This window comes from Ranitomeya imitator, chromosome 3 (assembly GCF_032444005.1).
Source record: "Ranitomeya imitator isolate aRanImi1 chromosome 3, aRanImi1.pri, whole genome shotgun sequence".
NCBI classification, from domain to species: domain Eukaryota; kingdom Metazoa; phylum Chordata; class Amphibia; order Anura; family Dendrobatidae; genus Ranitomeya; species Ranitomeya imitator.
The window spans coordinates 8,367,938-8,384,586 of NC_091284.1; positions in this window are offsets into that span (position 1 = coordinate 8,367,938).

A 16,649-nucleotide genomic window follows, 5' to 3' on the forward strand; every position below is an offset into this window, starting at 1 on the left:
GAGGCAACGTGTGGGCTGGAGCTGGGAGTGTATGAGAGTGGGAAGAGGCAACGTGTGGGCCGGAGCTGGGAATGTATGAGAGGGGAAGAGGCAATGTGTGGGCCGGAGCTGGGAGTGTATGAGAGTGGGAAGAGGCAACGTGTGGGCTGGAGCTGGGAATGTATGAGAGTGGGAAGAAGCAATGTGTGGGCCGGAGCTGTGAGTGTATGAGAGTGGGAAGAGGCAACGTGTGGGCTGGAGCTGGGAGTGTATGAGAGTGGGAAGAGGCAACGTGTGGGCCGGAGCTGGGAATGTATGAGAGGGGAAGAGGCAATGTGTGGGCCGGAGCTGTGAGTGTATGAGAGTGGGAAGAGGCAACGTGTGGGCTGGAGCTGGGAACGTATGAGAGTGGGAAGAAGCAATGTGTGGGCTGGAGCTGGGAGTGTATGAGAGTGGGAAGAGGCAACGTGTGGGCTGGAGCTGGGAGTGTATGAGAGGGGAAGAGGCAATGTGTGGGCCGGAGCTGGGAATGTATGAGAGGGGAAGAGGCAATGTGTGGGCCGGAGCTGGGAGTGTATGAGAGGGGAAGAGGCAATGTGTGGGCTGGAACTGGGAATGTATGAGAGTGGGAAGAAGCAATGTGTGGGCTGGAACTGGGAATGTATGAGAGTGGGAAGAGGCAATGTGTGGGCCGGAGCTGGGAGTGTATGAGAGGGGAAGAGGCAATGTGTGGGCTGGAACTGGGAATGTATGAGAGTGGGAAGAAGCAATGTGTGGGCTGGAACTGGGAATGTATGAGAGTGGGAAGAGGCAATGTGTGGGCCGGAGCTGTGAGTGTATGAGAGTGGGAAGAGGCAATGTGTGGGCCGGAGCTGGGAGTGTATGAGAGTGGGAAGAGGCAATGTGTGGGCTGGAGCTGGGAACGTATGAGAGTGGGAAGAAGCAATGTGTGGGCTGGAACTGGGAATGTATGAGAGTGGGAAGAGGCAACGTGTGGGCTGGAGCTGGGAATGTATGAGAGTGGGAAGAGGCAACGTGTGGGCTGGAGCTGGGAATGTATGAGAGTGGGAAGAGGCAATGTGTGGGCTGGAGCTGGGAATGTATGAGAGTGGGAAGAGGCAACGTGTGGGCTGGAGCTGGGAATGTATGAGAGTGGGAAGAAGCAATGTGTGGGCCGGAACTGGGAGAGTTAGTGGAGTCATACAAGCTGCTCTCGACTTATGAATATTCGACGTACAAGCATTAATTACAACCGTACAATGTCAAAGAAAAAAAAAGAAGCCACTACTCACATAATCGCTGGACACTGCTGACCGCCTGTCCTCTCCCTTCTTCCGAACCACATCTCCAACTTCTTCACAAGAATTGTGACCACGTCCGGGCCTTAGAGGTCACCGTGTGCTGTATGAATGTTTAGCATTGAGGGGTCAGATCCCCAACACAAAACAGGATTCAAAGGTTTGTCTGACAGGGCCATGATAGTGCAGGCAGAACGAATGTGCCCTGTGCTGTTCAACATTCTGGGGTGTGTACACCTACTGGTGTGGACACAAGGTTCTATGTCCGAGTGTCCGCCTCCAGTATGCGTACATGCAAAAAATGGTGCAAACGTACGCTCTGTCGTCACCATTATAGTCTATGGCCCCGTAGGTGTTTACGTTGAAATCCTGTTTTGTGGAGGGTTTCGGACACAAACTCCGATGGGGGCCCTTTTCTTTATTGTCTTTGTTATCTGTTGCCATTTTTTGAGACTAATAGGTCAAACAGTGCTGGTGAGTTCATGAAGTTTGTGCAAAATCTAAATTTGTCTTACATTTGATTTTTTTTGTTTTTTGCCCCTTTTGAGAACAATACGTATCTTATTCCCTTAAAATGTCTTAGGGAAGGCTAACATTTACTCAAATGATCATTTGGCTGCAAATTTCTGGATTACAAAACCGCACCACAATGGTGAGCAAAGAAAAATCAGAAAGCAAGTAGAAAATGGGCTTCAAAATGGGCACAATTTAACCCCTTCATGAGGCAGCCAATTTCTGTTTTTTGCATTCCCGTTTTTTCCTCCTCTTCTTCCCTGAACTATAACTTTTTTATTTTTCTCTCCACATAGACATATCAGTTTTTTTTTTTCTAGGATGAGTTTTACTTTTGAATTACTGGAAAAAAATCCCAAGTGGAGAGAAATTGTTCAAAAATGCAATTCTGATTTTGTTTCTTGGCAATTGTGTTTATGGCGTACATTGTGTGGTAAAAATGACCCCACAATATGATTCTGCTTATCAGTACAATTGTGGTGATACCAAACATGTCCAGTTTTTTCATTATGTTAGATGTGGAAAAAATCTGAAATTTTTTTTGGGAGAGTTGTCACCATTTTCTGAGACCTATAACATGCTTATTTTTAGGGTTGATAGAGTTGTGTGACAGCTTACTTTTTATGGGGCGAGATAACATTTTTATTGATTTCATATCTGATTAAATTACATTTTGATCACTTATTACAGAACTTTTGTGGTATTGCAGCGACCAAAAACACATCATTTTGGTGCTTTTTAATTTTTTTGTTTTTGGTGTTTACCGATCGGGGTAATTATATTAATATTTTGATAGATCAGACTTTTCAAAATGCGATGTGGCACAATGGTAGTGTTTCTGAGTGGTTGTGTGTCTGCTGCTGAGTGTAGTTGTGTGCTGCCGGGAGTGGCGGTGTGTCTGCTGCCGGGAGTGGTGGTGTGTCTGCTGCCGGGAGTGGTGGTGTGTCTGCTGCCGGGAGTGGTGGTGTGTCTGCTGCCGGGAGTGGTGGTGTGTCTGCTGCCGGAAGTGGTGGTGTGTCTGCTGCCGGAAGTGGTGGTGTGTCTGCTGCCGGGAGTGGTGGTGTGTCTGCTGCCGGAAGTGGTGGTGTGTCTGCTGCCAGGAGTGGTGGTGTGTCTGCTGCCAGGAGTGGTGGTGTGTCTGCTGCCGGAAGTGGTGGTGTGTCTGCTGCCAGGAGTGGTGGTGTGTCTGCTGCCAGGAGTGGTGGTGTGTCTGCTGCCGGAAGTGGTGGTGTGTCTGCTGCCGGGAGTGGTGGTGTGTCTGCTGCCGGAAGTGGTGGTGTGTCTGCTGCCGGGAGTGGTGGTGTGTCTGCTGCCGGGAGTGGTGGTGTGTCTGCTGCCGGGAGTGGTGGTGTGTCCGCTGCCGGAAGTGGTGGTGTGTCTGCTGCCGGAAGTGGTGGTGTGTCTGCTGCCGGGAGTGGTGGTGTGTCTGCTGCCGGGAGTGGTGGTGTGTCTGCTGCCGGAAGTGGTGGTGTGTCTGCTGCCGGAAGTGGTGGTGTGTCTGCTGCCGGAAGTGGTGGTGTGTCTGCTGCCGGGAGTGGTGGTGTGTCTGCTGCCAGGAGTGGTGGTGTGTCTGCTGCCGGGAGTGGTGGTGTGTCTGCTGCCGGAAGTGGTGGTGTGTCTGCTGCCGGGAGTGGTGGTGTGTCTGCTGCCGGGAGTGGTGGTGTGTCTGCTGCCGGAAGTGGTGGTGTGTCTGCTGCCGGGAGTGGTGGTGTGTCTGCTGCCGGGAGTGGTGGTGTGTCTGCTGCTGGGAGTGGTGGTGTGTCTGCTGCCGGGAGTGGTGGTGTGTCTGCTTCTGGGAGTGTTGGTGTGTCTGCTGCCGGGTGTGGTTGTGTGTCTGCTGCCAGGAGTGGTGGTCTGTCTGCTGCCGGGAGTGGTGGTGTGTCTGCTGCCGGAAGTGGTGGTGTGTCTGCTGCCGGGAGTGGTGGTGTGTCTGCTGCCGGAAGTGGTGGTGTGTCTGCTGCCAGGAGTGGTGGTGTGTCTGCTGCCGGGAGTGGTGGTGTGTCTGCTGCCGGAAGTGGTGGTATGTCTGCTGCCGGGAGTGGTGGTGTGTCTGCTGCCGGGAGTGGTGGTGTGTCTGCTGCCGGAAGTGGTGGTGTGTCTGCTGCCGGGAGTGGTGGTGTGTCTGCTGCCGGGAGTGGTGGTGTGTCTGCTGCCGGGAGTGGTGGTGTGTCTGCTGCCGGGAGTGGTGGTGTGTCTGCTGCCGGGAGTGGTGGTGTGTCTGCTGCCGGGAGTGGTGGTGTGTCTGCTGCCGGTAGTGGTGGTGTGTCTGCTGCCAGGAGTGGTGGTGTGTCTGCTGCCAGGAGTGGTGGTGTGTCTGCTGCCGGAAGTGGTGGTGTGTCTGCTGCCAGGAGTGGTGGTGTGTCTGCTGCCGGAAGTGGTGGTGTGTCTGCTGCCGGGAGTGGTGGTGTGTCTGCTGCCGGGTGTGGTGGTGTGTCTGCTGCCGGGAGTGGTGGTGTGTCTGCTGCCGGGTGTGGTGGTGTGTCTGCTGCCGGGAGTGGTGGTGTGTCTGCTGCCAGGAGTTTTGGTGTGTCTGCTGAGGCAACTCCTGTGTAATCACCGACATATGACATCCCCGATGTGCCCCATGGCGACAAGACAGGAAATGCTGCCTGGCCAGTAGCTCCTGTGTATTCACCGACCAATGACCTCCCTGATGTCCTTGATGGATACAAGTCCGGAGATGCTGAAGCCATGGGAGCACGTTCAGACCATGCTGGTGCTCACAGTACCAAGAGTAATATGTGGCCTGGGTTATCCTGTGGAAAAATGGCTTCTGGACTCTTGGGAGAAATGGCCTCACTGCTGGCTCTATCACCAAATCATTGTAACACCCAGCTATTAGTGACCTGAAAGGAGACCAGGGGGTCCAGCTACCCAACAATATGTCACCCCCACACTATAAATCCCAGGAGCAGGACCGGTGTGATGTTCCCTCATGAAGCCTTTGGATGGCATCACCCATATGGTTTCCCGGTGGTGGTTGGAATGTAGTTTTGCCTTCTTTAGCGATGAGTCCCCCTTTTGTTTTTGACGCAGCGATAGTCGGAGATTGGTCTGGAAACTATGTGGGCGACACTATGAAGAGGAGACTATGAATGTGGAGCCATTTAACCCCCGTGTGTGTATATACACTATGAATGTGGAGCCATTTAACCCCCGTGTGTGTATATACGCTATGAATGTGGAGCCATTTAACCCCCGTGTGTGTATATACACTATGAATGTGGAGCCATTTAACCCCCGTGTGTGTATATACGCTATGAATGTGGAGCCATTTAACCCCCGCGTGTGTATATACACTATGAATGTGGAGCCATTTAACCCCGTGTGTGTATATACACTATGAATGTGGAGCCATTTAACCCCCGTGTGTGTATATACGCTATGAATGTGGAGCCATTTAACCCCCGTGTGTATATATACACTATGAATGTGGAGCCATTTAACCCCCGTGTGTGTATATACACTATGAATGTGGAGCCATTTAACCCCCGTGTGTGTATATACGCTATGAATGTGGAGCCATTTAACCCCCGTGTGTGTATATACACTATGAATGTGGAGCCATTTAACCCCCGTGTGTGTATATACGCTATGAATGTGGAGCCATTTAACCCCCGTGTGTGTATATACGCTATGAATGTGGAGCAGTGTACCCCCGTGTGTGTATATACACTATGAATGTGGAGCCATTTAACCCCCGTGTGTGTATATACGCTATGAATGTGGAGCAGTGTACCCCCGTGTGTGTATATACACTATGAATGTGGAGCCATTTAACCCCCGTGTGTGTATATACACTATGAATGTGGAGCAGTGTACCCCCGTGTGTGTATATACACTATGAATGTGGAGCAGTGTACCCCCGTGTGTGTATATACACTATGAATGTGGAGCAGTGTACCCCCGTGTGTGTATATACACTATGAATGTGGAGCCATTTAACCCCCGTGTGTGTATATATACTATGAATGTGGAGCAGTGTACCCCCGTGTGTGTATATACACTATGAATGTGGAGCAGTGTACCCCCCTGTGTGTATATACACTATGAATGTGGAGCAGTGTACCCCCGTGTGTGTATATACACTATGAATGTGGAGCAGTGTACCCCCGTGTGTGTATATACACTATGAATGTGGAGCCATTTAACCCCCGTGTGTGTATATATACACTATGAATGTGGAGCAGTGTACCCCCGTGTGTGTATATACACTATGAATGTGGAGCAGTGTACCCCCGTGTGTGTATATACACTATGAATGTGGAGCAGTGTACCCCCGTGTGTGTATATACACTATGAATGTGGAGCAGTATACCCCCGTGTGTGTGTATATACACTATGAATGTGGAGCAGTATACCCCCGTGTGTGTATATACACTATGAATGTGGAGCCATGTAACCCCCGTGTGTGTATATACGCTATGAATGTGGAGCCATTTAACCCCCGTGTGTGTATATACACTATGAATGTGGAGCAGTGTACCCCCGTGTGTGTATATACACTATGAATGTGGAGCAGTGTACCCCCGTGTGTGTATATACACTATGAATGTGGAGCCATTTAACCCCCGTGTGTGTATATACACTATGAATGTGGAGCAGTGTACCCCCGTGTGTGTATATACACTATGAATGTGGAGCAGTGTACCCCCGTGTGTGTATATATACACTATGAATGTGGAGCAGTGTACCCCCGTGTGTGTATATACACACTATGAATGTGGAGCAGTGTACCCCCGTGTGTGTATATACACTATGAATGTGGAGCCATTTAACCCCTGTGTGTGTATATATACTATGAATGTGGAGCAGTGTACCCCCGTGTGTGTATATACACTATGAATGTGGAGCAGTGTACCCCCGTGTGTGTATATACACTATGAATGTGGAGCAGTGTACCCCCGTGTGTGTATATACACTATGAATGTGGAGCAGTGTACCCCCGTGTGTGTATATACGCTATGAATGTGGAGCAGTGTACCCCCGTGTGTGTATATACACTATGAATGTGGAGCCATTTAACCCCTGTGTGTGTATATACACTATGAATGTGGAGCCATTTAACCCCCGTGTGTGTATATACACTATGAATGTGGAGCCATTTAACCCCCGTGTGTGTATATACACTATGAATGTGGAGCAGTGTACCCCCGTGTGTGTATATACACTATGAATGTGGAGCAGTGTACCCCCGTGTGTGTATATACACTATGAATGTGGAGCAGTGTACCCCCGTGTGTGTATATACACTATGAATGTGGAGCAGTATACCCCCGTGTGTGTATATACACTATGAATGTGGAGCAATGTACCCCCGTGTGTGTATATATACCATGAATGTGGAGCAGTGTACCCCCGTGTGTGTATATACACTGTGAATGTGGAGCAGTGTACCCCCGTGTGTGTATATACACTGTGAATGTGGAGCAGTATACCTCCGTGTGTGTATATACACTATGAATGTGGAGCAGTGTACCCCCGTGTGTGTATATACACTATGAATGTGGAGCAGTGTACCCCCGTGTGTGTATATACACTATGAATGTGGAGCAGTGTACCCCCGTGTGTGTATATACACTATGAATGTGGAGCAGTGTACCCCCGTGTGTGTATATACACTATGAATGTGGAGCAGTGTACCCCCGTGTGTGTATATACACTATGAATGTGGAGCAGTGTACCCCCGTGTGTGTATATACACTATGAATGTGGAGCAGTATACCCCCGTGTGTGTATATACACTATGAATGTGGAGCAGTGTACCCCCGTGTGTGTATATACACTATGAATGTGGAGCCATTTAACCCCCGTGTGTGTATATACACTATGAATGTGGAGCCATTTAACCCCCGTGTGTGTATATACACTATGAATGTGGAGCAGTGTACCCCCGTGTGTGTATATATACTATGAATGTGGAGCAGTATACCCCCGTGTGTGTATATACACTATGAATGTGGAGCAGTATACCCCCGTGTGTGTATATACACTATGAATGTGGAGCAGTATACCCCCGTGTGTGTATATACACTATGAATGTGGAGCAGTGTACCCCCGTGTGTGTATATACACTATGAATGTGGAGCCATTTAACCCCCGTGTGTGTATATACACTATGAATGTGGAGCCATTTAACCCCCGTGTGTGTATATACACTATGAATGTGGAGCAGTGTACCCCCGTGTGTGTATATACACTATGAATGTGGAGCAGTATACCCCCGTGTGTGTATATACACTATGAATGTGGAGCAGTGTACCCCCGTGTGTGTATATACACTATGAATGTGGAGCCATTTAACCCCCGTGTGTGTATATACACTATGAATGTGGAGCCATTTAACCCCCGTGTGTGTATATACACTATGAATGTGGAGCAGTGTACCCCCGTGTGTGTATATATACTATGAATGTGGAGCAGTGTACCCCCGTGTGTGTATATATACACTATGAATGTGGAGCAGTGTACCCCCGTGTGTGTATATATACTATGAATGTGGAGCAGTATACCCCCGTGTGTGTATATACACTATGAATGTGGAGCAGTGTACCCCCGTGTGTGTATATATACACTATGAATGTGGAGCAGTGTACCCCTGTGTGTGTATATATACTATGAATGTGGAGCAGTGTACCCCCGTGTGTGTATATATACACTATGAATGTGGAGCAGTGTACCCCCGTGTGTGTATATATACTATGAATGTGGAGCAGTGTACCCCCGTGTGTGTATATACACTATGAATGTGGAGCAGTGTACCCCCGTGTGTGTATATACACTATGAATGTGGAGCAGTGTACCCCCGTGTGTGTATATATACACTATGAATGTGGAGCAGTGTACCCCCGTGTGTGTATATATACTATGAATGTGGAGCAGTGTACCCCCTTGTGTGTATATACACTATGAATGTGGAGCAGTGTACCCCCGTGTGTGTATATATACACTATGAATGTGGAGCCATTTAACCCCCGTGTGTGTATATACACTATGAATGTGGAGCAGTATACCCCCCTGTGTGTGTATATACACTATGAATGTGGAGCAGTGTACCCCCGTGTGTGTATATACACTATGAATGTGGAGCAGTGTACCCCCGTGTGTGTATATACACTATGAATGTGGAGCAGTGTACCCCCGTGTGTTTATATACACTATGAATGTGGAGCAGTGTACCCCCGTGTGTGTATATACACTATGAATGTGGAGCAGTGTACCCCCGTGTGTTTATATACACTATGAATGTGGAGCAGTGTACCCCCGTGTGTATATATACACTATGAATGTGGAGCCATTTAACCCCCGTGTGTGTATTTATACTATGAATGTGGAGCCATTTAACCCCCGTGTGTGTATATACACTATGAATGTGGAGCAGTGTACCCCCGTGTGTGTATATATACACTATGAATGTGGAGCCATTTAACCCCCGTGTGTGTATTTATACTATGAATGTGGAGCCATTTAACCCCCGTGTGTGTATATACACTATGAATGTGGAGCCATTTAACCCCCGTGTGTGTATATACACTATGAATGTGGAGCAGTGTACCCCCGTGTGTGTATATACACTATGAATGTGGAGCAGTGTACCCCCGTGTGTGTATATACACTGTGAATGTGGAGCAGTGTACCCCCGTGTGTGTATATACACTATGAATGTGGAGCCATTTAACCCCCGTGTGTGTATATACACTATGAATGTGGAGCAGTGTACCCCCGTGTGTGTATATACACTATGAATGTGGAGCAGTGTACCCCCGTGTGTTTATATACACTATGAATGTGGAGCAGTGTACCCCCGTGTGTGTATATACACTATGAATGTGGAGCAGTGTACCCCCGTGTGTGTATATATACACTATGAATGTGGAGCCATTTAACCCCCGTGTGTGTATATACACTAAGAATGTGGAGCCATTTAACCCCCGTGTGTGTATATACACTATGAATGTGGAGCAGTGTACCCCCGTGTGTGTATATACACTATGAATGTGGAGCAGTGTACCCCCGTGTGTGTATATACACTATGAATGTGGAGCCATTTAACCCCCGTGTGTGTATATACACTATGAATGTGGAGCAGTGTACCCCCGTGTGTGTATATACACTATGAATGTGGAGCAGTGTACCCCCGTGTGTGTATATACGCTATGAATGTGGAGCAGTGTACCCCCGTGTGTGTATATACACTATGAATGTGGAGCAGTGTACCCCCGTGTGTGTATATACACTGTGAATGTGGAGCAGTGTACCCCCGTGTGTGTATATACACTATGAATGTGGAGCCATTTAACCCCGTGTGTGTATATACACTATGAATGTGGAGCAGTGTACCCCCGTGTGTGTATATACACTATGAATGTGGAGCCATTTAACCCCCGTGTGTGTATATACACTATGAATGTGGAGCAGTGTACCCCCGTGTGTGTATATACACTGTGAATGTGGAGCAGTGTACCCCCCTGTGTGTATATACACTATGAATGTGGAGCAGTGTACCCCCGTGTGTGTATATACACTGTGAATGTGGAGCAGTGTACCCCCGTGTGTGTATATACACTATGAATGTGGAGCAGTGTACCCCCGTGTGTGTATATACACTATGAATGTGGAGCAGTGTACCCCCGTGTGTGTATATATACTATGAATGTGGAGCCATTTAACCCCCGTGTGTGTATATACACTATGAATGTGGAGCCATTTAACCCCCGTGTGTGTATATACGCTATGAATGTGGAGCCATTTAACCCCCGTGTGTGTATATACACTATGAATGTGGAGCAGTGTACCCCCGTGTGTGTATATACGCTATGAATGTGGAGCCATTTAACCCCGTGTGTGTATATACGCTATGAATGTGGAGCCATTTAACCCCGTGTGTGTATATACTATGAATGTGGAGCCATTTAACCCCCGTGTGTGTATATACACTATGAATGTGGAGCCATTTAACCCCCGTGTGTGTATATACTATGAATGTGGAGCCATTTAACCCCCGTGTGTGTATATACGCTATGAATGTGGAGCCATTTAACCCCCGTGTGTGTATATACTATGAATGTGGAGCCATTTAACCCCCGTGTGTGTATATACACTATGAATGTGGAGCCATTTAACCCCCGTGTGTGTATATACACTATGAATGTGGAGCCATTTAACCCCCGTGTGTGTATATACACTATGAATGTGGAGCCATTTAACCCCCGTGTGTGTATATACACTATGAATGTGGAGCCATTTAACCCCCGTGTGTGTATATACACTATGAATGTGGAGCCATTTAACCCCCGTGTGTGTATATACACTATGAATGTGGAGCCATTTAACCCCCGTGTGTGTATATACACTATGAATGTGGAGCAGTGTACCCCCGTGTGTGTATATACACTATGAATGTGGAGCCATTTAACCCCTGTGTGTGTATATACACTATGAATGTGGAGCCATTTAACCCCTGTGTGTGTATATACACTATGAATGTGGAGCCATTTAACCCCTGTGTGTGTATATACACTATGAATGTGGAGCCATTTAACCCCTGTGTGTGTATATACACTATGAATGTGGAGCCATTTAACCCCTGTGTGTGTATATACACTATGAATGTGGAGCCATTTAACCCCTGTGTGTGTATATACACTATGAATGTGGAGCCATTTAACCCCCGTGTGTGTATATACACTATGAATGTGGAGCAGTATACCCCCGTGTGTGTATATACACTATGAATGTGGAGCCATTTAACCCCCGTGTGTGTATATACACTATGAATGTGGAGCAGTATACCCCCGTGTGTGTATATACACTATGAATGTGGAGCCATTTAACCCCCGTGTGTGTATATACGCTATGAATGTGGAGCCATTTAACCCCCGTGTGTATATACGCTATGAATGTGGAGCCATTTAACCCCCGTGTGTGTATATACACTATGAATGTGGAGCCATTTAACCCCCGTGTGTGTATATACACTATGAATGTGGAGCAGTGTACCCCCGTGTGTGTATATATACTATGAATGTGGAGCAGTGTACCCCCGTGTGTGTATATATACACTATGAATGTGGAGCAGTGTACCCCCGTGTGTGTATATATACTATGAATGTGGAGCAGTATACCCCCGTGTGTGTATATACACTATGAATGTGGAGCAGTGTACCCCCGTGTGTGTATATATACACTATGAATGTGGAGCAGTGTACCCCTGTGTGTGTATATATACTATGAATGTGGAGCAGTGTACCCCCGTGTGTGTATATATACACTATGAATGTGGAGCAGTGTACCCCCGTGTGTGTATATATACTATGAATGTGGAGCAGTGTACCCCCGTGTGTGTATATACACTATGAATGTGGAGCAGTGTACCCCCGTGTGTGTATATATACACTATGAATGTGGAGCAGTGTACCCCCTTGTGTGTATATACACTATGAATGTGAAGCAGTGTACCCCCGTGTGTGTATATATACACTATGAATGTGGAGCCATTTAACCCCCGTGTGTGTATATACACTATGAATGTGGAGCAGTGTACCCCCGTGTGTGTATATACACTATGAATGTGGAGCAGTGTACCCCCCTGTGTGTATATACACTATGAATGTGGAGCAGTGTACCCCCGTGTGTGTATATACACTATGAATGTGGAGCAGTATACCCCCCTGTGTGTGTATATACACTATGAATGTGGAGCAGTGTACCCCCGTGTGTGTATATACACTATGAATGTGGAGCAGTGTACCCCCGTGTGTGTATATACACTATGAATGTGGAGCAGTGTACCCCCGTGTGTTTATATACACTATGAATGTGGAGCAGTGTACCCCCGTGTGTGTATATACACTATGAATGTGGAGCAGTGTACCCCCGTGTGTTTATATACACTATGAATGTGGAGCAGTGTACCCCCGTGTGTATATATACACTATGAATGTGGAGCCATTTAACCCCCGTGTGTGTATTTATACTATGAATGTGGAGCCATTTAACCCCCGTGTGTGTATATACACTATGAATGTGGAGCAGTGTACCCCCGTGTGTGTATATATACACTATGAATGTGGAGCCATTTAACCCCCGTGTGTGTATTTATACTATGAATGTGGAGCCATTTAACCCCCGTGTGTGTATATACACTATGAATGTGGAGCCATTTAACCCCCGTGTGTGTATATACACTATGAATGTGGAGCAGTGTACCCCCGTGTGTGTATATACACTATGAATGTGGAGCAGTGTACCCCCGTGTGTGTATATACACTGTGAATGTGGAGCAGTGTACCCCCGTGTGTGTATATACAGTATGAATGTGGAGCCATTTAACCCCCGTGTGTGTATATACACTATGAATGTGGAGCAGTGTACCCCCGTGTGTTTATATACACTATGAATGTGGAGCAGTGTACCCCCGTGTGTGTATATACACTATGAATGTGGAGCAGTGTACCCCCGTGTGTGTATATACACTGTGAATGTGGAGCAGTGTACCCCCGTGTGTGTATATACACTATGAATGTGGAGCCATTTAACCCCCGTGTGTGTATATACACTATGAATGTGGAGCCATTTAACCCCCGTGTGTGTATATACACTATGAATGTGGAGCAGTGTACCCCCGTGTGTTTATATACACTATGAATGTGGAGCAGTGTACCCCCGTGTGTGTATATACACTATGAATGTGGAGCAGTGTACCCCCGTGTGTGTATATATACACTATGAATGTGGAGCCATTTAACCCCCGTGTGTGTATATACACTATGAATGTGGAGCCATTTAACCCCCGTGTGTGTATATACACTATGAATGTGGAGCAGTGTACCCCCGTGTGTGTATATACACTATGAATGTGGAGCAGTGTACCCCCGTGTGTGTATATACACTGTGAATGTGGAGCAGTGTACCCCCCTGTGTGTATATACACTATGAATGTGGAGCAGTGTACCCCCGTGTGTGTATATACACTGTGAATGTGGAGCAGTGTACCCCCGTGTGTGTATATACACTATGAATGTGGAGCAGTGTACCCCCGTGTGTGTATATACACTATGAATGTGGAGCAGTGTACCCCCGTGTGTGTATATATACTATGAATGTGGAGCCATTTAACCCCCGTGTGTGTATATACACTATGAATGTGGAGCAGTGTACCCCCGTGTGTGTATATACACTATGAATGTGGAGCAGTGTACCCCCGTGTGTGTATATACACTATGAATGTGGAGCAGTGTACCCCCGTGTGTGTATATACACTATGAATGTGGAGCCATTTAACCCCCGTGTGTGTATATACACTATGAATGTGGAGCAGTGTACCCCCGTGTGTGTATATATACCATGAATGTGGAGCAGTGTACCCCCGTGTGTGTATATATACTATGAATGTGGAGCCATTTAACCCCCGTGTGTGTATATACACTATGAATGTGGAGCCATTTAACCCCCGTGTGTGTATATACGCTATGAATGTGGAGCCATTTAACCCCCGTGTGTGTATATACACTATGAATGTGGAGCAGTGTACCCCCGTGTGTGTATATATACCATGAATGTGGAGCAGTGTACCCCCGTGTGTGTATATACGCTATGAATGTGGAGCCATTTAACCCCGTGTGTGTATATACGCTATGAATGTGGAGCCATTTAACCCCGTGTGTGTATATACTATGAATGTGGAGCCATTTAACCCCCGTGTGTGTATATACACTATGAATGTGGAGCCATTTAACCCCCGTGTGTGTATATACTATGAATGTGGAGCCATTTAACCCCCGTGTGTGTATATACGCTATGAATGTGGAGCCATTTAACCCCCGTGTGTGTATATACTATGAATGTGGAGCCATTTAACCCCCGTGTGTGTATATACACTATGAATGTGGAGCCATTTAACCCCCGTGTGTGTATATACACTATGAATGTGGAGCCATTTAACCCCCGTGTGTGTATATACACTATGAATGTGGAGCCATTTAACCCCCGTGTGTGTATATACACTATGAATGTGGAGCCATTTAACCCCTGTGTGTGTATATACACTATGAATGTGGAGCCATTTAACCCCCGTGTGTGTATATACACTATGAATGTGGAGCCATTTAACCCCTGTGTGTGTATATACACTATGAATGTGGAGCCATTTAACCCCTGTGTGTGTATATACACTATGAATGTGGAGCCATTTAACCCCTGTGTGTGTATATACACTATGAATGTGGAGCCATTTAACCCCTGTGTGTGTATATACACTATGAATGTGGAGCCATTTAACCCCCGTGTGTGTATATACACTATGAATGTGGAGCAGTATACCCCCGTGTGTGTATATACACTATGAATGTGGAGCCATTTAACCCCCGTGTGTATATACGCTATGAATGTGGAGCCATTTAACCCCCGTGTGTATATACGCTATGAATGTGGAGCCATTTAACCCCCGTGTGTGTATATACACTATGAATGTGGAGCCATTTAACCCCCGTGTGTGTATATACACTATGAATGTGGAGCAGTGTACCCCCGTGTGTGTATATATACTATGAATGTGGAGCAGTGTACCCCCGTGTGTGTATATATACACTATGAATGTGGAGCAGTGTACCCCCGTGTGTGTATATATACTATGAATGTGGAGCAGTATACCCCCGTGTGTGTATATACACTATGAATGTGGAGCAGTGTACCCCCGTGTGTGTATATATACACTATGAATGTGGAGCAGTGTACCCCTGTGTGTGTATATATACTATGAATGTGGAGCAGTGTACCCCCGTGTGTGTATATATACACTATGAATGTGGAGCAGTGTACCCCCGTGTGTGTATATATACTATGAATGTGGAGCAGTGTACCCCCGTGTGTGTATATACACTATGAATGTGGAGCAGTGTACCCCCTTGTGTGTATATACACTATGAATGTGGAGCAGTGTACCCCCGTGTGTGTATATATACACTATGAATGTGGAGCAGTGTACCCCCTTGTGTGTATATACACTATGAATGTGGAGCAGTGTACCCCCGTGTGTGTATATATACACTATGAATGTGGAGCCATTTAACCCCCGTGTGTGTATATACACTATGAATGTGGAGCAGTGTACCCCCGTGTGTGTATATACACTATGAATGTGGAGCAGTGTACCCCCCTGTGTGTATATACACTATGAATGTGGAGCAGTGTACCCCCGTGTGTGTATATACACTATGAATGTGGAGCAGTATACCCCCCTGTGTGTGTATATACACTATGAATGTGGAGCAGTGTACCCCCGTGTGTGTATATACACTATGAATGTGGAGCAGTGTACCCCCGTGTGTGTATATACACTATGAATGTGGAGCAGTGTACCCCCGTGTGTTTATATACACTATGAATGTGGAGCAGTGTACCCCCGTGTGTGTATATACACTATGAATGTGGAGCAGTGTACCCCCGTGTGTTTATATACACTATGAATGTGGAGCAGTGTACCCCCGTGTGTATATATACACTATGAATGTGGAGCCATTTAACCCCCGTGTGTGTATTTATACTATGAATGTGGAGCCATTTAACCCCCGTGTGTGTATATATACACTATGAATGTGGAGCCATTTAACCCCCGTGTGTGTATTTATACTATGAATGTGGAGCCATTTAACCCCCGTGTGTGTATATACACTATGAATGTGGAGCCATTTAACCCCCGTGTGTGTATATACACTATGAATGTGGAGCAGTGTACCCCCGTGTGTGTATATACACTATGAATGTGGAGCAGTGTACCCCCGTGTGTGTATATACACTGTGAATGTGGAGCAGTGTACCCCCGTGTGTGTATATACACTATGAATGTGGAGCCATTTAACC